This window comes from Mytilus galloprovincialis, chromosome 12, assembly GCF_965363235.1.
Source record: "Mytilus galloprovincialis chromosome 12, xbMytGall1.hap1.1, whole genome shotgun sequence".
Classification (NCBI taxonomy): Eukaryota; Metazoa; Mollusca; class Bivalvia; order Mytilida; family Mytilidae; genus Mytilus; species Mytilus galloprovincialis.
In genome coordinates, this window is record NC_134849.1 from 21,236,967 (window position 1) to 21,264,177 (window position 27,211).

The 27,211-nt window shown below is 32.2% G+C and overlaps 1 protein-coding gene across 1 annotated transcript in view; it reads right to left on the bottom strand.

Annotated features, from left to right (window-relative positions):
- Nucleotides 1–27,211, bottom strand: part of LOC143055245 (fucolectin-4-like) — a 66,308-nt gene that overhangs the window by 23,473 nt on the left and 15,624 nt on the right. The gene's annotated exons all lie outside the window — the stretch shown is intronic.

Below are 27,211 nucleotides of genomic sequence, written 5' to 3' on the forward strand. Positions count from 1 at the left end.
TCTATTAAACATTTTATTATAGATGGTGCAACAGCTGCTGATATGATGTCAAACATTTTGTCGTGGATTGCTGTGTAGAAGTCATCTGATTCTGTAATATAAACACCATTAAGACGCTCATAACTGTTTAGTATCGCCACAATGGAAACGGATTCAATTTTACAGTCCCAGCATATATCCTTAACTAGCTGTTGCACATCTTCGCATCTTAATTCATCTTTAAGGTTTTTGTAGTACAAAGAACATATAAGTGGGAAAAAATCATACAGACAAATATTTTCTATGCTGTTCACAGTACTCTCAGGTAAATACGACAATGCAATATTTCTCATTTCCTCTGGAGATTTTTTTTTCATTTCTGAGATTTCATATCCAATTATTTTGATAGGATGGATGAAGAAGCTAGGATCTTGATTAAGGTTTTTGTAGTACAAAGAACATATAAGTGGGAAAAAATCATACAGACAAATATTTTCTATGCTGTTCACAGTACTCTCAGGTAAATACGACAATGCAATATTTCTCATTTCCTCTGGAGAAATTTTATAATCAGAACTAAAGCTGCATTGAACAAGCGAAAAACATGTCAGTTTTGGGAATGACTTATGAACATATATATTTTCCCTGCACGTGATAATAAACTTAGTCTCCGGTTTACTAGAGTTATCTTCATCGTCATCATTAATATTCTGATTACTAGAATCAATTAACATATTTAACTGGCCATCGTTTTGTTCCCAGGAATCTGCTTTTTGCTGATTAAGAGAAAATTTACCACAGACATCATCAATAACAAACACTTGGAATTTCTCTCTGGTCAAATGCTTAACTATTTCGGAAGCATCATCACAAGAAAGTATTTCATATTCCTCCTTCTCTAATTCAAATGCTACATGATGAGCGGCTGCAGATTTTCCACAACCTGGAGAACCAGTAATTATAACACCCCTTTTGTGTTTTAGTGATTGTAGTATAAACGTTGTTGCTGAGGTAGGAATGTATTTCTCGTCAGTATCCCTCCATTCTGTTAAAGTTCTAAGTTGTATTTCTGTAAACAAAATGAGTTTTAGTTAAAGTTTATCATTTTTTAATACATTATCACACATGCATTGTAGAAATGTATAAGAGTAAAACAAAAAAGAAATGACAAGTAACTTAATTGCATACTGAGATCATGGTAACCTGTAACCTCCTTTTGTTAAAACTGTATCATGTGAATTGTCTTTCACATAATTCAAAACACATTGAATGTATTATTTCCAAATACCCGAAACTGACAAAACATTTTAAAATGATGCACAGAGAATATTTGATTGTTGAATTATTTACACTGCTACTTGTGCGATGGAAAATTGAGATGTGTTTGAGCTTTCGATTTTGTCATTTGATTTATAGGGACTTTTTTTTACATTTTTCAGCGTTCGGTATTTTTTTTAAAGTTATACCTCGAGTTCTGTATTCTTAAATCCTCGCTTACAAATTTTAACACTGTTTCAAAATGAAAGCATCATAAGCAGTACAACATAAGAGACAGAAGGTACTATTACAAAAAGAAGTTAATAATCACATTCATCATTAAATTTGATAAATTTGCAAGGGATTCTGCCGAACCATGCGTCTGGCCTCCGATTGCTTCATGCACTAGGTGAGCTAAGGAGGTTTAAAGGACCAGAACATTTTCATTTTCCATAATAGATCAGAAATACCTTTTATATTATTTTTTTCAGTTTCCAACGTCTCCAATTTCTTGTTCATGGTAAGCATATGCTGGTTGGTTGTTTCCAAACTTTTCTCAAGCTGTATGAGATCTCTCATAACATTGACATTAGTTAACGGTGAACTTATTAATGAATCAATCTCTGATTTTAAGTCTGGTAGTAGTCTTAGTATTGCCTGTAACACAAACCAGTACATTAGTTAAAAGACGAATAATACAATTTTTAGACAATTATATGCAAAAGATGATTATGACTTTAAAATTTCGTCTACGTTCCTCCAACAACAAAAAAAAAGAGCGAAGTTTTGTATGACGATCGCCCAAAATAGTCAACTGATTACGTTTCGTCTTAAAATGGCACCTTCAACGATATTTGAAAAGTTATATATAAACAGTTAACAATCAGTTGAAGAATGAATCTTTATTTAACTTAGATAATACTCGCTTTGTTTTGCTGTTTGTTTTGTTTACACATCGTGACAATTAAATGAAACTAAATGCGAGTATCGCCGTGCCTTACAAGTGAGAAGCTCCGCTAGCTATAAAACCGTATTCAATATACATGAAAAATATCCATTCATTTAAAGGTTTCACCTTTTGATTTTCCATTTGATTGCGGACTTTTCGTTTTAAAAATTTCCTCGGAATTCGGTATTTTGTTATTTTACTTAATGATACTCAGAAATAGTTCATATAACTATCAAAATATACGTAATACCAATGACCCTCACTAGCTCTCTTGTATTCAAGGTATCAACATAGCCCGAATAAATTGACAATCTAAAGCAAACATTTCTACGAAATCATTTTAAGATTCTTTAGGATTCTTTAAGATAATAATGAGGTTTAAGGAAAGGGTATCGGTCAATGAAACAGATATCCGCAGAAACAACTAAAACATATTTAGAAAATCAAATAATGGTGCTTTACAAAGTACAGAACTATATGACCAATGTCAACATCTCAATTTTTTTAAATATTGTGAAAATATTTCAAAGATAATAAAAATATCTGCAGACATGCTGTGGGTAAAGCTTGCGTGTTTGTTTTATTGTTCTATTGCACAATTTCAGTTGAATAACAAAAGATAAATGTGCCTCTTTCGGTTTGTAAACAACAGCGTGATAAAATTTTCAATTATAATTTGACGTCCTTCTTACGCGTTGTAAACAAAGCCATGTTCTAATTAGCACAAACTATAATTAACACATGAGCACATATTTACTGTTTATATTCTCGTTATTTTCATATCTGTTCTAATAAAATATATACATTTTAGTAGCTTACATCAACTTATTTTTTATATTGTTTATCAAAAAATATATATGTACCCTGTTTTTGGTTTTTAAACTTATTAAGCGAGAGCTGCCAAATATCTTTAAAGTTTTATGTACGCTTCGACCTATAAAAAATATTGTTTTGACCTATTATAATCGAAATAATTCCGCACATGTCATGCTGACGCTCAGTGTCAAATATAATGACTATCCATGTTAAAATGAGCATAGAGCATGACATGAAGGAATTATTTCTTAATTTATCTATACTTTGCGCAGACTCAGAGATGAACCTATTGATGGCTGTTACTATTTACATCCTACGTTTATCCAAATGTATCGTAGCCTATGTTCTCGAGTTAGTTGTGTTCAAATCAAATTGAAAAAGAAACTACAAAACCGTTGTTCCTATATTCTTATCCCCTTAAAAATAATTCAAAAGACCTAAACAATTTATAAAATCAAAATAAAATAAAATTTCGCGAAATTTCATGAATGATCTCTGCGCATTGACTTTATGACATGACGTCATACACATTAAAAATATCAAGCTGAAGGTTTTCCGTTATGTTTACATGGCCACCTTAAGCTCAGATAATAACGCATTAAAATGGAGTTTTTGGTAGGCGTTGTTTGATTAAGAAAATTTCTATTGAGGTGCATTATTTGAAAATTTGTGATTTTCAGCAATTCAACATGGTAGCTCACTCCTTGATTTAGACATGTCAACAGTGGGTTTGATAGTAAATAGTAGCCAACTATAAAAATAAAATGCATAGATTTAGAATTTTTGAAGATAGAAAACATTTTCAAGTGGTAATTTAGAAAATGATTCATGCAATACTTATATTTACCTAAAATGTTTAATCTTACAGGGGTGAATCAGAACAGCCAATCCCATGGCAATTTAATCTTCCCTTCAGTTTTTAAATTATCGAATGTGTCCTATTAGAAGCACAATAATTCATGGAAAGCTATAATTTTGGACCTACACACATGTCCTATGCCTTGATCTTCGTTAGTTTTATCCCTCGCCATGGCTCTAGATAACATTTTAACATCACGGCCCAATATGTAAATGTCCAACAACTATATGGCTTCTATAGTAATTTTAAAAAAAATATGTATTTTAGTACTAGAAAAGTACTAACAATTCTACAATATTCTCAACAAAAATATATCGACTGTTGTCTGCTCTATGGTCGGGTTGTTGTCGCTTTGACACATTCCCCATTTCCTTTCTCAATTTTATATAACATGTATAAACAAACAAAAATAAACAATATCATATCAAGATTGTTAGAAGCATCTAGTTGAACCTGGTGTCGGTGACTATACATCAAATTAAAATAAATAGAGAATGTGTCCATTGGACGCAGATGATCCCCCCGCTTGCATATAACGTCAAAAAGGGACATAACCCAAGAACTTTCAAGTAACGCAAATTTGTCTATGATCTGAGTTTAGTGTTAACAAACATTGTGTTTATATTTCATATCATTTAGTTTAGGCAACTAAAGTTAGAAACGAATATTTCAGCAATTTTTTCAATTTGTAAAGTGAATGGCAAAAGTGATGCAAACAAGTTCTATCTTTTCTTGGTCTTTTTCTGTGGCAATAAGCATTGTGCATATGTTTCGTAACATTTGGTTGAGACAAACCAAAGTGATGGAACAGAAACGAATATTTAAGCAATATTTTTCATTTTTCAAAGAGGCATAACGATGGTATAACTGACGCCAACACAATTCAAGCTTAATCCGTGGTTTGTGGTAACAAGCATTGCGTATATTAGTTGTATAGCACTTTGTTAAGGCAAACTAAAGTTAGAGAATAGAAACCAATTTTGGGATGTACGGTCGGACATACGTACATATGGACATATGGACAAGGGTAAAACTTAATGCCCCTCCTCTACGGCTGGGGTATAAAAGTAATTATTATAGTTTTCTATGGCACTGAATCATATACATCTTTTAACCTTTTTCAACTTTTTACTCTCTGTACCACTGGACGGTTTAAATAACAATAGACTAACATTTTCAGGTGAATACTACATTTATATTATGAGAATATGTATTATTTCATCGAGTTCAAATAATTTTTGAATAATTTTGCTGTTTGCAATATATTATTGGAGAAATTACCTCAGCTACACAATTCCATATTTTAAAAAACTTGTTTTCGTCAATTTTACCGCTGTCAGAATGAACAATGAAGTTTCTGTGAAATTTTATCCTGGAAATATCTGCAGCATCAGTATGAATAGTTCCAATTGGTAGACTATCTTGGATGTCAAGATCTGTGAAATGTTTAAGTAAACATACCATCAATGATACATCAAACATGTTCGATGATACTTCCGAAGAGCCTAAAACAAGATAAAGTTACTGAAAACTGACAACTGCGTGTTTATTGCTCAATCATCGATCATGACACACGATGAAATGTTCATGTAAACCTAATGTCCTTACACATCATTTGAAGAAATTATACATAACAAAAATTGAAATGGTCTCTACAATAAGATCGAAAAGAATAAATGGTTGCTGCATGAATAAGAATCTTTTTTAAAATGTATATTCTGAACAGAAGTTTATACCCAGTCTTAAAACAGAGTACTTATAAACCCTTGATATAGTTCGAACACACGGACATTTTCGTTTGAAAAAGTATAACATTTCCCTACACAAGATAAAAAACTATTTTTTTCATTTTTTATCAGAAGTAGCTGCAATAAAGAATGGACGGCCTTGCTCTAAGGTCTTCTGGCCAGGTCCTTTGCTCGCCAGAAGAAGTTCACATTACCAAATTTCTACACTGATATTTATATGAATCTAGTCTCATACAGGTAAGATAAAAAAAAAGATGTTCCTATATTGGAATGTTCATTAACTGATCATCCAAAGATCTATTTTTTCACTGTATTTTGTTTATCTCCTTACATTCCAAAGGGAACAAGCAATTAGTTGTAGACAAAATATATAAGTTTTTCTTCAATCTAATACATCAGAATGTTATGACATCGTTGCCAATTTAATGGAGTTTTATGCGACTGACATTCTAGTGACAGTTTAGGCTAGCTATAAAACCAGGTTAAATTACCAGTTTCTTCATTAGAAAGTTTAATGTGTTTGAGCTTTTGATTTAACCATTTGCTTAGTGATTTTTCGTTTAGAATTTTCCTCGGAGTTCGTTATTTTTTGTTATTTTACCTTTTCCTGAAAGAAAAATGAATCTTAAATATCAGCGAACATTACCTCTTGGAAATAATAAATCATATTGTACCAATGTGATGACTCTCTTTTTATACGTCAGGTTATCTATCTTTCCTCGATTTTTACTCAGAAATTGTTTGAGCTGTTCAGGGTGGAATTCAAAGTCAAACCTTTGTCTTACAGCACGTGGTGCGACTCTTATTAACAAACCAGCTAACCGTAAAAAATTGACATCTTCCTGTGATAGGGATGTCGCCATTCTAAAATAGACCAGCAATATTAGATTGTATTGATACAGACATAACAGATTTTTATTTAAGAAGTTTTTTATTTTTTTTTTATTGCAGATCGTTGTATTTCCTTTTTTTTTTGGAAATATAGTTTTTGGTATCATTAAAAAGAGAATGAAAAAAATATGATTCATAATATTTCGTACACAAAATACATACATGAACTACACAGAGTGTAAAACACAGTAACAGATATTTTTAAAAATAATAACTTATATTTGCATATCAGTATGCATGGTCAATTACGAATAATAGACTTTCATCGATAGATATTCAAAGATATGGTATGAGTGTCAATAAGACAATAGTTATCAAAAACACCAGGATTATAATTAGGTACGCCAGACGCGCGTTTCGTCTACATAAGACTCATCAATGACGCACGTATCTCTTCACAACTCTTCATCCAAGTCACCATTTATAAAATGAAACCATTATATGTCAACGTACGGTCTTCAACACGGAGTCGTGTCTCACACCGAACAAGAAACTATAAAATGTTATCAAAGGTTCATCCTAGATAAATTTCTGTTCCTTGTTATTTTTTGGTTTTAATCATTTTGTTTATTGTTTTTGGTAAACAAAAATAGGTTAAAAAGGTTATATACAGCATCATACATTTCTTTTGCAACTAATCTGAACTAAATTTTCGTTGACAGTAACGTTTGAGGTATATTTTTAAATATCCATCTCAAACATTCCTAGAATTTACCTGAATGCTCGGTAAGTAGGCAATTAGTTTGAATATTGGACCCTAGTATTTGAATATCGATAAGATAACCACTGAAACACAGAAGTCAACTTGTATGAAATGGTCAATCGACTACTAGTTTGAAGTTATCAAAGGGAACACTCACAGGTTGATTGCAAACTGCAAAAGCCAGGGTTAATGTAAAGACAAACATCAATGTACAAAACACAACATACAAAACTAAAGGAGACTTGAACGTTTGTTGAAACATAATGACGTCGATGAAATGTCTGGGTCAAAGTTATTAAGGACGGGTCAATATTTGAAATCACAAAGCCGTGATATGCAATTTTATTAAAAGCGAAGCAGAGTGCTGTCGACAATAAGGATAAATAATACCTTCTGGCGTTAAAGAACATGCATTGTCCTATAAAACCATTCCACAGGGTTTATATGACACAACTTGTTCACTATGGCCATGTTTTAGTGACGTTTTGAATTTCAATGAACGTATTATATGTATTACTGGTAACTCTAAAGGCAGGGATTTCGTTACCATCAATATTTTAACAATAGATACCAAGTCTTGGTTTTGAAGATGTTTTCTCCTAACTTTTTTTTAATTTCAAACGGAATAACACATCTTAGTTTTGACGGTTATTTAGTTTACCGTTGCCAGAAACTAAGATGCAAGCAACCTCATCGACCCTTTACCCTTCACATTATCTGACTCTAAAAGGTTATCAAAAGCCAAAATCAAAATTTAGAATATGACCTTGACCTTTGACCTTGACCTTATTTTTTAGACCAAAGACCTCAAATCAAAAGATCTTAGTTCTCTATCACTTGTGGTTTACAAGATATAAATGCATATCACTTATATCAAATGCATAAGCGGAAATACCTCTCATATGGAGTGTTCATATCGCTTCAGTTAAAATACAACAAATCATGCGAAAAAGATAACGAGCAATTTTACAAAATAAATTTGTCGTAATCTTTAACGGCTGCGAATGAGTAGTGGACACAAGGAAAACAATGTTTGGGGTGATAACGTCTACAAAGAAATGTATTCAGTCACTCAGGGTAAATTTCAAAGGCGCATAAAACTGTTCGATATCATATACCAAATATCTAAGCGACATATTGCGAAACAAATATTAGGCAGAGGGACAAAAGTAATCAGAAGAAAAACGATAGGTCTTTCCACAGAAAAGTGGAAAGACCTAATAAATCAAAAAGAACAGATACGCCTTAAAGAATAAACCATGACAACTGATGTAACTGACCGAATATAGGATTCAACATACCTTACATGTAGGATTCAGGTTGACATAACCCTGGTTATTCAAATATTCAATTAAATTTCATAATAAAGTCACTTCTTCATATGTTGAGTTTATATATCGCACTGAAGATAAATGTTGTATGGTTTAATGTACCTTTTAATCGTAAAATGTCAACAAATCTGTGGTTAATATATATTATCTATCAGTCTGGGTCACACAATCATTTGATAACAAGTATTATAGATAAACCTAGAAAAGTTTTGTACGCATTGATTTAGGGACGACATCAAAAGTTCAATGTAGGATAAAAAACTTAATTCACATAGTTTTTTCACTAACCCCCCACTCCCTCTCTTAACTTAATTTGGGATAAATCAATTTACCTATATGGATATATGTAAAATCGATTTTGGATTAACAAAACTTGCAGCAATGTTGACCCCCCACCCCCCCCCCCCACCCCAAACTACTTGATTTAAGTTTTTTATCCTACATCAATCTTTTGATGTCGTCCCTTAACCTGATGGGTCATCAAATTTAAATCTTTAAATATATTTTTGATCTTTTTGAAATACTTTTTAGTTGCTCAACCAAAAGCATTGACTAATATTCTGAACATTATACTCAAATTGAAGTGTCATCTATTTTTTGCACTATGCAAATGGTAATCATAAGTAGCGTACACGTTATTGCAAATTAATCTATCAAAACTGTCGTCGACCTTGTAGGACACATTCTGTTCAATTTTAAGACGATTAGGTTAACATACACAAGCTCTGAAGTGTTAACTTGTCTGAGTTATGGTCATGAGCACAGGTCTGACATAAATGTTTTACTTGTCCACTGCTGATTACAACTTTAGGTTTTTGGTTAAATGGGTGTAATAGAATTGAATATTAAATATAAGTTATTGACGTGTATATTCTTGGATGTTGAATAGTTTTGTTTCATTCACAGCTATGGGAGTTTTCTCGTCTGATTCTAATAAAACAAACAACAGCTAAGTCAGTATATTCAGTAAAACTAAAGATAAGGTGACGTTGCCGATGTGTCGTCGATCTTGCTTACAAAGGTGCTTTACACATAACTGGTTCCGCGGTCTTCTCAACATTTTTATCTCCTCAAAAAGAGTTTAAGCTCAAAATAACAACTGAAATACAAGGTATATAAATCAAACTTAAAAAAGATTAAAGTGTCTCAAATTAGAAAAAAATAAAGTTCTCTTATCAATTTAACTTATCGTAGTTCATAAACAAAATCGCATATATCATTTCATATTTATGGGGTAACGCATTAAAACAAAATATGTTCGCTCAATTGACTTCGAAAGTCAACAAAAGGTTTAATGCTCTTTTATGTAAGTTTAGCTGCTGATGAATATTGATGAATAACTGTTGTTCTCTTACCTCGTCTGTCTTAGTCAAATGTGCTGTTTCTTATTCTCTGGCCGTGTTTTCACTATCTCTACTCATTTCGAGATGAGATAACTTTAAATTGGGTTTATTTGTAATTCCATATTTAGTTATCAATTACAATTGCTGAACAAACGTGACCATTATTTCTTCTAAATCCAAAATCCTCAACAAGTACGGTTTTTCGTCCAATCATGTTTTTTCGTCCTGAATTTGTACTACGTCACCAATTTCAATCCTTCTTGTATTATTTCTCAATTTCTGTAAAATTCCTATAGAGAGAAAAAATATAGATGGAAATGAAGAATGTGTCAAAGAGACAACAGTCCGACCAAGGGGCAGAAAACAACCGAAGACCAATATGTCTTCAATACAGTGAGAAAGTCTCCCACCTAGAGTCGTGCTTTAGATGACCCCCAAATAATATGTACTAGTACAACGATAATGGACTTCAAACTAAACTCCGGAATATATAAAAGAAACTGAAATTAAAAAAATCAAACTAACTAAGGCTTGCGGCCCCTGACTTGGGACAGGCACAAAAATGCAGCGGGGTACATGTTTTTTTTTAGATCTCAACCCTCCCCTATACCTCTAGCGATTCTAGATAAACAAACACACTATAATACGCACATTAAAACTTGGTTAAAAAGAAGTCCGAGTCCTTAGTCAGAAAAGGTATCCAAAAAAAAATGACAATGATACATATATTGGCAAAGGACTACTAGCAGTTACTGACATGCGAGCTCTATACTTCAATTAAACCGATTTAAAGAATATTATGTTTTCATCATATGAATATCATACAAAATACCTCCCGTTATAGGTTAAGTATCATACCGTCATAAAATGTGTGAGAGAAAAATAATCCGTATCATGTTAACAACTGCCTATATTGAGTAAATGTGATTATTTCCGACACAAAAACCCCAAAAGTGAATCAATTTTAAAGCCAAAATATTCCATTTTTAATGACCTTACAACAGTATAGTAACTATATCACTTTTTAATTAGACTGTTTAAAAGTTTGTTAGCTTTTCTGGTGAATGCAGATATGTTTGTGCTTTGTAAAGAATATATATTGAATATCTATATTTCTACGAAATATTGTTATATACACTGATACTTTGATATTAAGTACTATTTCTTTACTACAACATTATTGTAATATTTAGGTACATGTATTTTACAGTACTTGATTTGTATTTAAAAAATGGTACAGAAATATAATACCAACAGTAATCGCAATATTTCATGTTTAAAAATCATAAACTTGAGATTTGAAATAGACAAACTTTCAAAATGATAAAAATAAAAGGTTGTAACCAAAAATATGTAGTAATTAGATTTCAAGTACAAATCAAGTACTGTAAAATACAGGTACCTAAATAGTTCAATACTTTTAAAGTAACACAATATTACTGAATATTAACAGTAAATATCCAGTACTACAGATTTTTGGTACAGAAATAGTAACCATGAAAAGGTAGCTGTGTACGATTCGGTGACCAACATGCTAGCGATCACTAGTTTGCACCTGTTCAGAAAAGGAGTTCCGTTCATTTCATTTTCAGAAAGACAGTTAGAACAGCTATATTCTTACATATTAACTGATGAAGATTAATTCAGAAAAGCGCACCAGACGCATAACACTTGTATATTGTTTTTTTTTCTCACTAGAATAGTTTGGTCTGGTTTTCATCGAAATTTACACACTTTTCCTGATTTAAACGTTACTAATCACTACATGATCATTCAGGTATTGCACAGGAAACGTAAACTAAACCAACGTACCAAAATGTTTTGTTAAAACGAGGCAAAAGATACCATAGGGACATGCTAACCCATAAGTCGAAAATAAACTAACAAAGCCATTGCTTAAAAAAGAAAAAGACCAACATCTAAGACTTAACACGGAGCAACACAAACCTCACAAAAAAACTGGGGTAATAAATGCTGCTACACATGTTGCATTAGTCGTATTGCTCATGTTAGTTTAAACCAGGTAATAAGTAGTATTCGATAGGTCATCATATTCCATATCAGTCAACCTACTCGTGTTGGCGTCCGTAAAATTTAGGAATGGATGATTTCAGCTTTATCACTTGTCAATCATCCATGTACAAAGTTATACAGTTCAACAGACTGTCGGCATCCCAATGGGAACAAACTGTGCCCCTCTACTTCCCGACTTGTTTCTTTATTATTATGAGGCTGACTTCATGCAGGAACTTCTTAGGAAGAAAGATAAGAAGTTAGCAATATCCTTTAACTCTACTTTCCGCTATATAGATGACGTTCTTTCACTAAATAATTCAAAATTTGACGACTATGTGGAACGCATCTATCCCATCGAATTGGAGATAAAGGATACTACAGATACAGTTAAGTCTGCTTCATATCTTAACTTACATCTAGAAATTGACAATGAGGGTCGGTTGAAAACAAAACTTTACGACAAAAGAGATGATTTCAGCTTTCCAATTGTGAACTTTCCATTTCTAAGTAGCAACATTCCAGCAGCACCTGCATACGGTGTATATATCTCCCAATTGATACGATATTCCCTTGCTTGCATTTCCTATCATGATTTTCTTGATAGAGGGTTACTGCTCACAAGGAAGCTATTAAACCAAGAGTTCCAAATGGTGAAGTTGAAATCATCCCTTCGTAAATTTTACGGACGCCATCACGAGTTGGTTGACCGTTATGGAATAACCGTTTCACAAATGATATCGGATATGATCCTTACGTCGTAACTACAACCCCCTTCCCTTTCATGAATGTGATCTACCGAATTAGACTATTTACCGGATTTTTAATCACATAAGCAACACGACGGGTGCCACATGTGGAGCAGGATCTGCTTACCCTTCCCGAGCACCTGAGATCACCCCTAGTTTTTGGTGGGGTTCGTGTTGTTTATTTGTTTAGTTTTCTATGTTGTGTCATGTGTACCATTGTTTTTCTGTTTGTCTTTTTCATTTTTAGCCATGGATTTGTCAGTTTGTTTTAGATTTATGAGTTTGACTGTCCCTTTGGTATCTTTCGTCCCTCTTTTATATACAGAGTTAAAATTAATATACGACATATGTTGCTCCGAGGATACACATTATATCACAACACAGAACAAAATATCATATAATAGACGATATATGTTCCTGGCCTTAAAGGACACATTATATCACAACACAAAATGAAATAAAACATAACAACAATAATTATAAAGAAAACAAATACTTGAAATGTTTATTAATAATGCTTTAGAATATTTTTTTATACATATAAATAACAATAGTAAAATACATTAATTTGATTCTTATTTTCAGTTTGAAATTTTAAATTTGGTTTTGATTCGTAGAAAACAAAAATACATTTGAGACAATTTTACTTATTATTTAGCAATTGAAGTTGACAAAATTTGTTTTGACCTAGGCATGCTGAAATACATACAATTAAATTTAAGAACTTATCAATCCCTTACCATCCGAGTTATCGATCCTTGTTGTAACTGTTAGAGCTGAGTATGGCCTGTGAGTTAAAGTTTTCGTGTACAGAATTTTAGTTGTCACACTTTTCAAATAGTTCTTCGCTTTTTTTTTTTTGCATTTTGTAGGCATCATTACATTTATAGGTTTGCCTTCACATCCATAGTGTTTTAACATTTGTCATAATTTAAGCTCTCTAATTTCTCTCTTACTTCAAAATATAAGTGTAATCTTGCTTTGTCAAAATATGAAGTAGAAGCTTAATTTTTGTAAGAATGTATCTCCCTTATGCAAAGCTCTGATTCCTTTCCCGGCTTTGGCTATACTTTTTTTGTCTTTTTTGGTTTATAGCTCGTCATCTTTTTAATAAGCTTTGGATTTTCAAGTATTTTGGCCTCGAGCATCACTGAAGAGACATTGGTTGTCGAAATGCGCAGACAAATTGGTACCGTTTATATTATTAAAACATATTGCCGTTTTTATTGATGTAATATATATATTTTACGAAATAAACTTTACGGGTGCATTATACTCATTTGTCAAGTTCATACGAGTACTTACAATAGCTCGAAATGTTAACAATTTCTCTAGGAATAATGGCATTTTGGAAAACATACCCTGTCTCCTTATTGTTATATTTATATAATTCGTTAGAACATTAAAACACCTACTTCAAGAGTATCATGTACCCGGAGAAAAATAAGCAACATTCATTAGACTGTTACATGTGACTTCTGGAAAATATATAATATATAAAAATAAAATTTGAGTGAAGATGTGTTTCAATTTCCTTTCGCGTGTACTTATACAAGTGGTTTACACTTTTTATCAGTAGATTTCCATCTCGTTGTTTTAACAAAAATAATAGCAGATATTATCTGCACAAGTACTTTACAATTTGTTTGTTCAAAGGTTTGTTTAGCTCTCGGTTTCAGCTTCTTTTAACTACTGTTTTTAAAATTAAATCATATTTAGGTAGTGAGCAATGCATGTTTATCCAGGACCCCAACAAGAAAAGGTTCATAACATACATCATCGAATAAGATAAGGTCACCTCTGACCCGTAACAGTTGCAACTTATTCATAATGTCTTCACATAATTAACAACAGAGAAGAGAAAGATACCAAGGGGACATTCAAACTCATTATTCAAAAATAATATGACAATGCTGTGGCTTAAAAATAAAAAAAAAAAAAAACAGCAAACAGCTGTACACAATACACAACATAGAAAACTAAAGACTGAGCAACATGAACCCCACCAAAAACTGGGGGTGCTCTAAGGTAAGACGATACTGCTCTTGTTACTCATTTTAGTTCATACTTGGTGATTAGTCTAATTATGGGTCAGGTTTACGGGAATGTAGTCTATTGGGCGATAAAGTAAACAGCAACTAGTATTGATTATATGTCTTATTATATGCAATTACCATGTCGATATATAGTCTTTTTATGTTTTGTGGTGTTAATATAGTGTTTGAAAGACGCGCGCCCTTAATATCTGATTTGAAATAAAACTGTTAAAGCCATATATATATAAACCCATGAATATGTACATGTATACTTTTATTAAAGGACAGACGGATGCGAAAATAAATTTCTGAATATTAAATATACAAAATTTATGTTAGCAGAAGTAGAGGTGATATCAACTTATTGTGTTTATTTAATTAATCAACCATTTTAAACTTTATACCTCCCTTTTTTGATAACACAAAACTGTTTATTTCGTATAGAAATAAAAAAAAAAAACAAGAATGATTTATAAGTATACGTCACGTCAGTAACCGTGGTAACATCAGTCGTCAGTGTACAAAATAATGTTCATCTAGCTTGAGACGTTGAATCTTCGAATTTATGATATGCTCCCTATAGCCATGATATTAAGGCGGATCTCAATATCGTTCAAGACTGAGAGGTTAAAAACGTTCTTAAAAAAGGACCAACATCTCGTCCTCCTTCTTAAACAGATTTAAAACAATGTCGTCAGGTCATAAAATACGAACTCTCGATTCTTATCTAAATACATGTATGAATGTTATTGATAATTGAATTTAATATCATGGAAATAATTTAGAAATATCTAAGAGTACAAAATACGCATATTTCTAAAATACGAAACAAAGTACAAGTACACGCATAGTGGTTTTTTTTTTACTGACCAACAACTTCCACACAATTTTATCAAACAAGAATTTTCCTATTTAATTAAATGGTCGTTAATTTAATCTTATTGCAAACATATTTGGAGAAACTAATTGTAAGCCTTCTTCTCAAATGAGAAAAGTAAATATGCTAAATAAACTTACTGATGAAGGTGTGATGAGATGATTGAAACTTTTTCTCTTTGATAATATGTATGTACGTTTTTACAGGTTGTAGGTATGCATATGGGCACCAATTGTGCCATTTTGATAGAATATTTGGTATGGTACCGTTTCAAATCACAGTGTTAGACGAAACTCAGTAAAGACTTGTATAAATTGTATTTTATTGATAAATTCAACAACATTTACCGTCATCTTGATGATATCTATCGGTAAAACAAGAATTTTCTAAATTTAATGTCGAAATTTAACTACAGCAACTTACTTAGAATAAATCAAACATAAATGGTAATAACTGACCTTTCCTAGATTTAGATATTTTAGTTTTACACGGGAAACTCGACACAAAATATGGACGATTTTTTTCCCTATTGTTGATTTTTCTTTTTTTTTTAACGGTGTTGTTCATTTAGCACCATCTTAAGTTGTTTATATATCACAACTCATTGGCTTTCCACGTGTCTGTTACGACAGGAGGGTTTGTGCAAAAAACTACTACATCTTCTTAATTCATATTCATGTAACATGGGTTCATAAACTTTGCATAGAATGGCACTCTCCCTTCCCGAGACATCAATTCAACGTCCCTATTCTGATAAACAAACGTCCGAATTTGGAAGAGTTTTCTACTGGTTGGAAGAAAACCACAGTGATAAATATATATATTTTATGTACAACTTTGTGTACTTTGTTTCATCAGGTACATCAAGAAGTAAGCATACTTGTATCAAATTGTTAAAATATGGATAATAAAGTCTAATCTAGCATTTTAAATCACGAATGTTACGTCAACATAAAGATATATATCAAATTGATTCATCTAGAGTTACATCCTTCTTTGGAACAGTGTAAATGATATATATTTTATATTTCATGTACTGTATAACGACGCAAGATTAAAACTGACGAGGAAAGGTAACACCCGGCCACCGAAAGCTTTATTTTAGTGAAGCCAAGGTGATCAAGTGGTCTAGCGCGTCGGATACAGTTCAGGCGATTTGGTGTCACGATATCTCAGTAGCATGAGTTCGAAACCCGGCGAGGGAAGAATAAAAAATTTGCAACAGATCAAACATTGTTGGGTTGATGTTTAGACAAGTTGTATATATGTATATATGTTAAGGGTATCATGTAAAATATATTTTCAAGTTAACTTGTATGACATATGGTATCAAAAGACAATTCTAATGCAACAACGTTTGTAACGTTCATTTTGATTGGATAACGTCACTTATTTACATGGCATCAATTGACAATTGATGCTATGGGACGTACGCGCAAGCGCAGACGGCATATGACATATTTTGAATACAGGTTTTAACGTTGTTTTCTGTCAGTTTCATTAGAATGGAGATAACAATATTGTATTTTAAGCTCCGATGATAACGCGTCGCCAGTAAACTTAATTTGCGACCATCAAATCCCCAATTGATGCCATCGGAGCTTAAAATACAATACAGTTATATCCTAAATAGACAAGTTAAATAAAGTTGGTTAAATTCCACCAAATTTTGTAATTTGCTTAGTCAGGATACTGAGGCATGTGATTGGTTAGTGTCGTCAATTGTGATGTCAAGTATTTAAGAGCAATTATCTGTAACCACCAACCATTTTATATAGGGGGGCCGGCACGCATAGTCACCGATTTTCATGAAACTTAGCCAAAACATCTGATCATGTAAAAAAGTAAGAAAAATGCCCAACAAAATGTTGCTAGGTCATGGTTGCCATGGCAACCAAGTGAATGAGATTTCCCGGAGGAATTTAGCATCGAAAAAACAACTACTTTGCAGTCATTCGTAATCAAAACTAGTTTTTATTTAATGATATTTATAAATATTTTTCAGAAACATGAAACTTAACAAACAAAATAGCAATGTCATATATATAAAATATTTTGGCTGAATATTGTCACAACCGCTGAAGCAGAGGTCATTTTTCAATATAGTTCAGAAGACAAATTTTACACATTTTGTATGAACAAAATAGACATTTTGGCATCCACCTCCATTTAACCTGTGGTTATGAATGAAAAGTATCAATGTTTCTAATAAAAAAAAATAACAAAATATTTGGGAAATTAGGTTCTGGGATGGTTGCTATGGAAACAAAAATGTGTCATTTTTGCCTTTTTACCTCTAAAATTAAACCATTTTATTAAATTAATCCACAAAAAGTAATTATTATTGAATGACTATGATGTGCAAACTATTGGCAACTAAATTACCATAAATTTTTCCAAAGGTCAAATTTGTGTCATTGATGACCTTGAACTTTGACCTGGTGTATATTAATTGAATTTTGAAACGAAATATAATAGAAAGAGGCATTCTATACATTGAGAAAATGATAAGGATTTTTTAAGCCACTTTTTATCATCATATGAAAAATAAAGAGTCAAGGTCTTCAAAAGTGCTAAACAACCACCTTTATTTGATAAAAAATGTTCCAGCAATCATACATGATTTCATTCAGGACTATATAAAGTATTACATAAACATAACTTCAAAGGTCTAGGGTGTCATCACATTAGTTGTAAACAATCATTCTTTGTGTAAAACTGCCTAGCAATCATTTATTAATATTAGGAAAATGCCTAGCAACCATTTATTTATATTGAAAAAGTGCATAGCAACCCATTAATTATTTAGAAAAACTGCACAGCAACAGTTTATTTAAGATTTCATTTGAACAAAAATTAGAAAAAAATAATATTAAGAACACATGTCTAATCCGGAAAGTAAATTATATAGCAAATTTAATTTCATAAGACTGATTACACATATATACAAAAATTTAAAAGATGTCGCCTGATGAGTCAACTCATCAGAAGACAACCAAATGTTAGTTTTAAACATATTTATTTATAGTGGATTGGGAAACAAGTTTTGCCACTTATATTAATCCTTTTCCACTGTGTGGGTTCGATTCAGTGCTACCTTGTAGCGGCATTAGCCTGCTATTTTTCGAAATCTTTCAGGTGCAAGAGATACACCAAATAACCAAATGTTATTTAAAGACAATTCATTTTTATCTTCAAGAAGAAGAGACAATGAATATAACTGCTAAGCGATCGACCAGTTTATTGTGGTTAGCGTTGGCCTTTCAAGCAAAGAAGTTATGCATCTAAGACAATATATTCATTTTCACTCGTTATAACTTATAAGGCTTGATTATTTCATATTTTTCGTCGCAATTTTTTTCGTTGCGTACACACTGTTTTTGTATTTTAAATAGTTTAAGACTGATGTGCATCTAAATGTACAGAAAATTGTTGTTTTTTAGCATGTTTTGGGCAATATTATTTATCTTCAGATCAAGACACTATCACATTCATTTCGTTAATTTTCCATCATCCCATCACAAAAGATAAGATGCTCTGTCCTAACTAAAATAATTACCCTGCATCTACCCATTGCTATTTTTGTATATCAACAGTGGAAGATTAAAAAAAAAAATATTGAAAAATACTTTGTGTGTTTAGCAAAAGTTATTTTAAAAGAGTCACAGTGCCAATTGAGATTAACTCATAACAATGGCCTAGTCGTCGTTAACTTTAATAAAAAAAAAACTCTCCTTTGAAATTAGTAATCGAACAGACTAGGCCAATCAGGACCCTTTTTGGTCCCAAAATATAGAATTATTACATTTGCTTAGAAAGTAAACTCTAACGCTATTTATAAGAAAGTAGAAAGCGTGTGTTAGATAAATATGAGTCGTCTTTGACAACATAGTGAAACACGCGTTAAGAAATTGAGTCATCATTTCATGCAAAAATACTGAAATTTTAGCATTTGTGCTAATTTTAAGACGGTTTTTGTTTTAAATGGAAGTGGTAGCACTTACTTATACAAATGTTGAGACAAGACATGAATTCGACAACTTCCATTTCAGACTAAATAGTTATCAAAGGTACCAGGATTACAATTTGGTACGCCAGACGCGCGTTTCGTCTACATAAGACTCATCAGTGACGCTCAAATCAAAATAATTATAAAGCCAAACAAGTATAAAGTTGAAGAGCATAGAGGATCCAAAATTCCAAAAAGTTGTGCCAAATACGGCTAAGGTTATCTTTACCTGGGATAAGAAAATTCTTAGTTTTTCGAAATTTCAAAGTTTTGTAAACAGGAAATTTATAAAAATGACAACATTATAAATATTCATGTCAACACGGAAGTGTTGACTACTGGGCTGGTGATACCCTCGGGGACGAAACGTCCACCAGCAGTGGCATCGACCCAGTGGTGTAAATAGTTATAAAAACATTCTCAAAATTAAATGTTATAGCAAATTTGATCTATTTCCATGTTTGAACTTGAATTTAAGTATTTGTAATGAACAAATCAGTTCAAATCTTTAACACAAACTGATTGATTCAAGTGAAGTACACACTTTTTTAAGTGTCTAAAATGTAACGTTTTTTGGCAATATTTTCTTTTAACCGGACTTCTCCGCAAACCAGATTTGGACACTATCATCATTACAGTCAGCACTTTAAAAATGTACCCCATGATGGCTTACATGGCTTAAATGGAATATAGGAATAAAATGCAAGTTTAAATTGTCCATCATCATGAAAATTGTTATGAATAGAAAACCCTGAAAGGACCTTTAATATTCCGATTGAAGAGGTCTACCTATTATCTATTTACAGGGTAATTTCTGGCATGAAACAATGAATGTTAACCTTTTTTAACTTTTGTAACCGCTGAAGCAGACGTGACATTGAGTGTTACCCTTACCTTACTCCTCAAAAGTTGGTATCCGTTCTCTATTTTTAGAATAGACTTTTTGAGACATATAATTTTCTAAAATAAAGATTTTACTATGCTTTTTCAAAAAATATAATAAAAATGATGGGTCACCGTGCTATTTTACAAGCTACGAGTCATTGAAAATTGCCTAAATTTGGTTAGATTGTTCTTGAAAAAATACACTTGTGTGCATAAAAAAATTCTTTGAAGATAAAATTTTGAATAACAGTAGGAAGATAGGTTTCATCATATGTTTTAAGAAAATAAAAAAAAAAAACAATGGTGTCACTGAACTGGTTTTCTTTTTACAAGTAATAATTTGAAAATTAGTCTAGTATACTTTTTTTACTGAAAGAGTTATCTCCCCTTAAATGGCTCATTTGAAAGAAAAATGTTTCCGATTGGCCCCTATTTTAGTAAAAAAAATAAAAGCAATTGTTTTTTATGAAATTTATGTTGCTAGATTCATACTTAAGAGGACACAAATCACCTTTTATAAACCTTTGCTCGGGAATATATCTGTTGCTAAGTGGTTGCTAAGCAATCTGTGAACTCAAATTGAAGTGACTATTCATTTGTAACTTCAAGTTATTCTCAAACAAACCATCTTATCTGGAAAATATGGTTATTTGTACAGATACAGCAATTCATATGTGCTAACTCTATTATGTAGTAAAAATGGTTGCTCGTCAACCTTCTTTTTACCGGAACAAAACAAATCATTTTTTTCTATACTAAGGCTAGCAATGGTATGAATTAAGACTTCTTTTGAGAGGGGGCCAAAAACGCCCCTTATCATAGATGTACCTTCTCCTTTGCAGATTTGGGCAAATAACTAGACCAATGTGTACAGTGATTGTGCAATCCAAGATGGCGGTATACCATGAATCTACCTTAAATTCATTTGACAACCCCTGATTAGAGTAAATACCGTCTAAAGTCAATTTGGGGTAACAAGCGTCATTTAGAAATTAACATAAATATATTTATATAGAATAAGCTATGTATAGCTCACAAGAGTAACTAAAAAAGAGTACATAATTGGGACAAGGAAACAAGAAAAATTGCTGTTATTTGGTTTTTTCTCCTTTAGTACTAGTATTCATTAAAAGGCAAAACGCATATATGGAGTAAAATGAAATTTTCGAGTATTTTGATTTAATGATTGAGTTTTGTTGGTAATTTTTACTATTAGACTGGTTATTTATCCATATAAGTTTCAATAAAAATAATTAATATTTTGTAACATTACTTTTTATACATATAAAAAAGAAGATGTGGTATGATTGCCAATGAGACAACTATCCACAAAAGACCAAAATGACACAAACATTAACAACTATAGGTCACTGTACGGCCTTCAACAATGAGCAAAACCCATACCGCATAGTCAGCTATAATAGGCCCCGATAAGACAATGTAAAACAATTCAAGCGAGAAAACTAACGGCATTATTTATGTAAAAAAAATGAACGAAAAACAAATATGTAACACATAAACAAACGACAACCACTGAATTACAGGCTCCTGACTTGGGACAGGCACATACATAAATAATGTGGCGGGGTTAAACATGTTAGCGGGATCCCAACCCTCCCCCTAACCTGGGACAGTGGTATAACAGTACAACATAAGAACGAACTATAAAAATCAGTTGAAAAAGGCTTAACTCATCAGATGGACAAACATACAAGTAGACGTGGCCGGGTACTTATACATGCATTGAAGATTCAAGATTAAGAACATAAAAGTAAAACACGAGTCCCCTAGTAAATGATATAATGATTCAACTGGTATTTTCTCGTAAAATTGATAAAATACTTTGGAAAAAACAGCATTTGTAATTTAAGTAAGAACAGGAAACAAAGTTGCTGGCTGGCGATTAACTGAAATGTACATGAGAAAACTCATGTATGTGAATTATTTAAGAAACACAATACCTGTCCTTTAAAGAAATTTAAGAGTCTAAATGGAAGAATGAATTTCAACTTCAGAAAAGCACCAATACAAGGATGGTTGCTGTGCATTTTCTGATTATATGAGAATGGCTGGTAAAGTTTATGTTGAAAATATTGACCCCTAAATTTTGAATTAGGATGTATATCATAGTTCGTATCAATCTGAACCCAACTATGTATGGTTGCTAGTAAGGGTCGTTGCTAAGAACTTTTAACATGACCTTGACCTCTGACATTTTGCTTTCTAACCAAATGTAAGCAAAATTTTGTCTAAACACTTTTTCTAAATACTTTTTGGTTTTATTTGATAAAATTTCTAACAAAATTGAATAAAAAAAGACCGAAGATCAAAGTCAAGGTTATAGTAAATAACCTTTGACCTTTATGTCAACTTTCAGGTCATTTAATGTACAACATGTCCCACGTGATTTATCTTTTGCACTATTTTTAAACTATCTAAATAACAATGTCAAAATTTTTCTTCAAAATACCCAAAATGACACTTGTATGTTCCCATAGCAACCACCATAGCAACCTATTTCCCAAACCTTTTAATTATAAATTATTCCTAGGAACAGTCAACCCCTAACGGGAAGGATTGTGCCTGATGTACATATGATGAAATCATAATCTTTCAGTCAGTTTAATTGTAGTCTGGAGCTGGCATGTCAGTTAACTGCTAGTAGTCTGTTGTTATTTATGTATCATTGTCATTTTGTTTATTTTCTTTGGTTACATCTTCTGACATCAGACTCGGACTTCTCTTGAACTGAATTTTAATGTATGTATTGTTATTCGTTTACTTTTCTACATTGGCTAGAGGAATATGGGTAGGGTTGAGATCTCACAAACATGTTTAACCCCGCCGCATTTTTGCGCCTGTCCCAAGTCAGGAGCCTCTGGCCTTTGTTAGTCTTGTATTATTTTAATTTTAGTTTCTTGTGTACAATTTGGAAATTAGTATGGCGTTCATTATCACTGAACTAGTATATATTTGTTTAGGGGCCAGCTGAAGGACGCCTCCGGGTGCGGGAATTTCTCGCGACATTGAAGACCTGTTGGTGACCTTCTGCTGTTGTTTTTTTTTCTATGGTCGGGTTGTCGTCTCTTTGACACATTCCCCATTTCCATTCTCAATTTTATAGTTTACATTTATAACTTTTGTATAATTGGTTGTGGATGCAAAAGTGTAAAATTATGTCATGCAAAATGCCTATAACTTGCCTTTTTGAATACATTGAAAATTCCACTATTTAAATCAGTGCTGCCCCCTTCTTCCCCTTTTGTCAGAAATAATTTTTATCTTTCATCTAACTCAAAAAGTGTTATATTTTAATGAACAATAGTCAAAATATTCATAAAACTTGAAATGTATGCATGATAACTGCTTAAAATAGGTAATTTTTTATCCTTAAAATATGCATTTTTGAGGCAAAATCCAAGGAGACCCGTAAACACATTTGTTGTCACTATTTTTCTTGTTAGTTTATCAATAGCTACCAACAGACTAAATCTCAAGAAAATCTGAGATTATGAGTGCCGCAACTTGGTTAGTGGTTACATCATAAAGTCTTTCCATTTTTCTATGGAAAGACATTTTGTTTTTTAGTGCTCTGATTTTTAGGTCTTTCAGGTTTTCTGTGGAAAGATCTATTGGTTTTGTTTTGGTTTTTATTATTGTTTAGGTCTTTCCAGTTTTCAGAAATGTTAAAGTTAAGGTAAACCGATCATTCTTGTACATGATAAAGCCAAAGGGTATTTTGCAAAGTTTTAAGTGACATATATAATGAACCGGAAAGACCTTGTACAAAACAGAAGTAGCTATTTTTGCACTTACTCAAGGGAAAGATACTTGAAGTCTATATATATTTAGAATCAGCATACATTAACAATAAATGACACCAGAAGTCACCATTTGTAAACTGGAGGTACATTATTATCTACCTTATGTGAAAGGAAATTGCACTATATTTTCAGTATGAGTGTACAGTAGGCTATTTCATTGCACTGGATGCAAACCGGAAGAGACTTTTTTCTTTCTTATTTTTAGAGCTGATCTCAGAGAAAAAAGAAATTACACAGAAACCATATATTTTTTGCAAAGAAAGTTATCACACGAGGCCGTAAGCGATTTAAAATAAAATCTAAAGGAGCAAATTGTCTCCCTTGATTCAAAAACATTTATATATATGATATAGAAACCATGCATTAATCAGTGTAAAGAAACCATTACTTGTACACCAATAGTAACTTTGAGAAATAAAACTTCTAAAAGATAGCTAGCTAACACTTGGCTTTGCCGGAGACACGCGTTTTGTCTTCATAGGCTCCAAATAAGTCAACAATTTATAAATAAAGTAGAAAATGATATATATCAATGATACGTATGTCGGCACAACATGCGGACTCCTAGGCTAGTGATACTCTCACAGAAAAGATACGCTGCGGAAATGTTCCGGACCATATGAGTATTTGGACAATACGTGTATGGTCATGACCATATGAGTATATGAGTATATACTCATATGGTCGGGTTATTAACAGGTTTACTTTTATAATACTTTACTCTTCATATAACCTTCTAGTTATCACGCCATTTAAAAGACACTACCAAAGGTCATTTTATTATAGATCTATTAAAAAATGATAATAACAAGATTAACAAGATTAACAATTTCATCACTAGTTAAAACTATATTAAAGACATTTTTTTTTTAATTTTCATTACCGATATGTTATTACGAGTGAATGGCAAAATGACGACCTGGGAAGATAACTTCCAAAAATATCTTAATGAACTGTTACACAAGAAGTCAACTGTTTTACTATAAACTAACGTAAAAGTAGACAGGATAAAGAGTCTAATAATTTGTTTACTATTGAAACTTTATATAATTAGCATTAGCAGTGCAAAATTCAGAATTTTTATAATTGTACGTGTTTTTGTTTTAAAGAAATGAATGACGTCACCGGCCTGGACACTAGTTTAATTTTTAAAGTTGTCTGGTGATATGATGTACTTCAGTCATGTTACGATATTGGAGATCTAGAGCTTTTTACAAACACCGTAGACACATCGGAATAACCCAGGACCCAAGAAAGACTATGGTACCGTGTGGAAGTAAATTTTTCCCTACGAAAACATTCAAGAAAACAATTATCGATGAAAACTAACTTTGGCGTCAATATTTAATGTTTTTTAAATTGTAAATAATACATTTGCATGTAGCCATCATTGTTTTTTTTTAAATTTTCTAATGCATATTATTGCAAAAATACCTTTTTGGTTCAAATACGCTTATGGTCCGGCCCGTTAACAACAAAACGAGTATATACTCATATGATCCAAATACTCATATGGTCCGGAACAGATACAACATTGTAAACTGAAGCCACGAAACAATACTTCATATATATATAAAAACATATTGAAAAACATAACAGTAACTAGTGACTTAAATGTAGTAACCAAATTTTCAACCTGGACTGCTTATATATTACCTGATAATCGATACGTGAACATTGATATAGAACTGTGAATGAATTGCATACACCTATTTAATTCATATTTAAATCTATGTAATCGTTTCTTCCTCCCAGGCATCATGAATGGAAATTACAAAAACCAAGACAATTCTGATGATGAAAATCGTTTTGCCATGAGGAAAACCACGTACTGGGAAATATACAGGGTACAACGTTTTTCGTACCGTGGAAGGCGTAAATATACACCATTACTTCACCAATCTTTCGATGGAGGAATGATTATCACCAATGACGTTTTTGGACTAACAATTAGACAGTTTGATCGAATGTATAAAGCTTGTTTAGAAAGAAGGAAAATAGCAGAACCGTGGATACTGAACCTTAGATATCCCGAAAAATCTTCAAAAGAATATCTGGAATACTTAGAGAACTGTACAGACTGTAATACAGGTAATACATTTAATATTCCATTTCTAAAACGTTAGAAAATTACATGCGTAAACATTGTGTTGATGTACTAAACATCCAGAAACAGCTATAAGAGGAAACGACATCTGGATTTAAACAGAAAACCATAGTCCAAAGACAAACAGACAACCATAGGCCAAATAAGGAAACAACAAACAGTCAACACCTTGACAAAGAAAGGGAAATGACAAGATTACCCCCTGTTTTTGGTGGGGTTCGTGTTGATTAGTCTTTAGTTGTCTGTGTTGCGTCTTGTCTGCTATTGTTTGTCTGTTAATTTTTTAGCCTTGGCGTTGTCATTTTATTTTCGATCTTCGTGTTTGACTGTCTCTCTGGTATCTTTCGCCCCTCTTGTACAGCCAACACTGTGTCACAGAAAGAGAAATCTAAAATAGTTAACTCATTGACTAAAAAAAGAGAAATGTCAAATACCCAACACCATGACTACGAAAAAGGAAATAAGCAATAGCCAACACCTTGACTTTGAAAGGGAAACGACAAACAGCCAAAAAACAAGTACTAAAAAAGGAAGAGACCAACAGTCAACACCTTGACTTAGAACAGGAAATGACTAACCGCCAGCATGTTGACTTAAAAGTAAGTGACGCACAGCCAACACCATGACTACGATAGTGAAACGACAAACAGCAAACAACCTAACTGAGTAAATGTAACGACAAACAGTCAACACAATGACTAAGAAAAGGAAATGACAAACACCCAACACCTTGACATACATAAGGCCGTTAGTTTTCTTTTTTGAATTGTTTTACATTTTCATTTCGGGGCCTTTTATAGCTGACTATGCAGTATGGGCTTTGCTCATTGTCGAA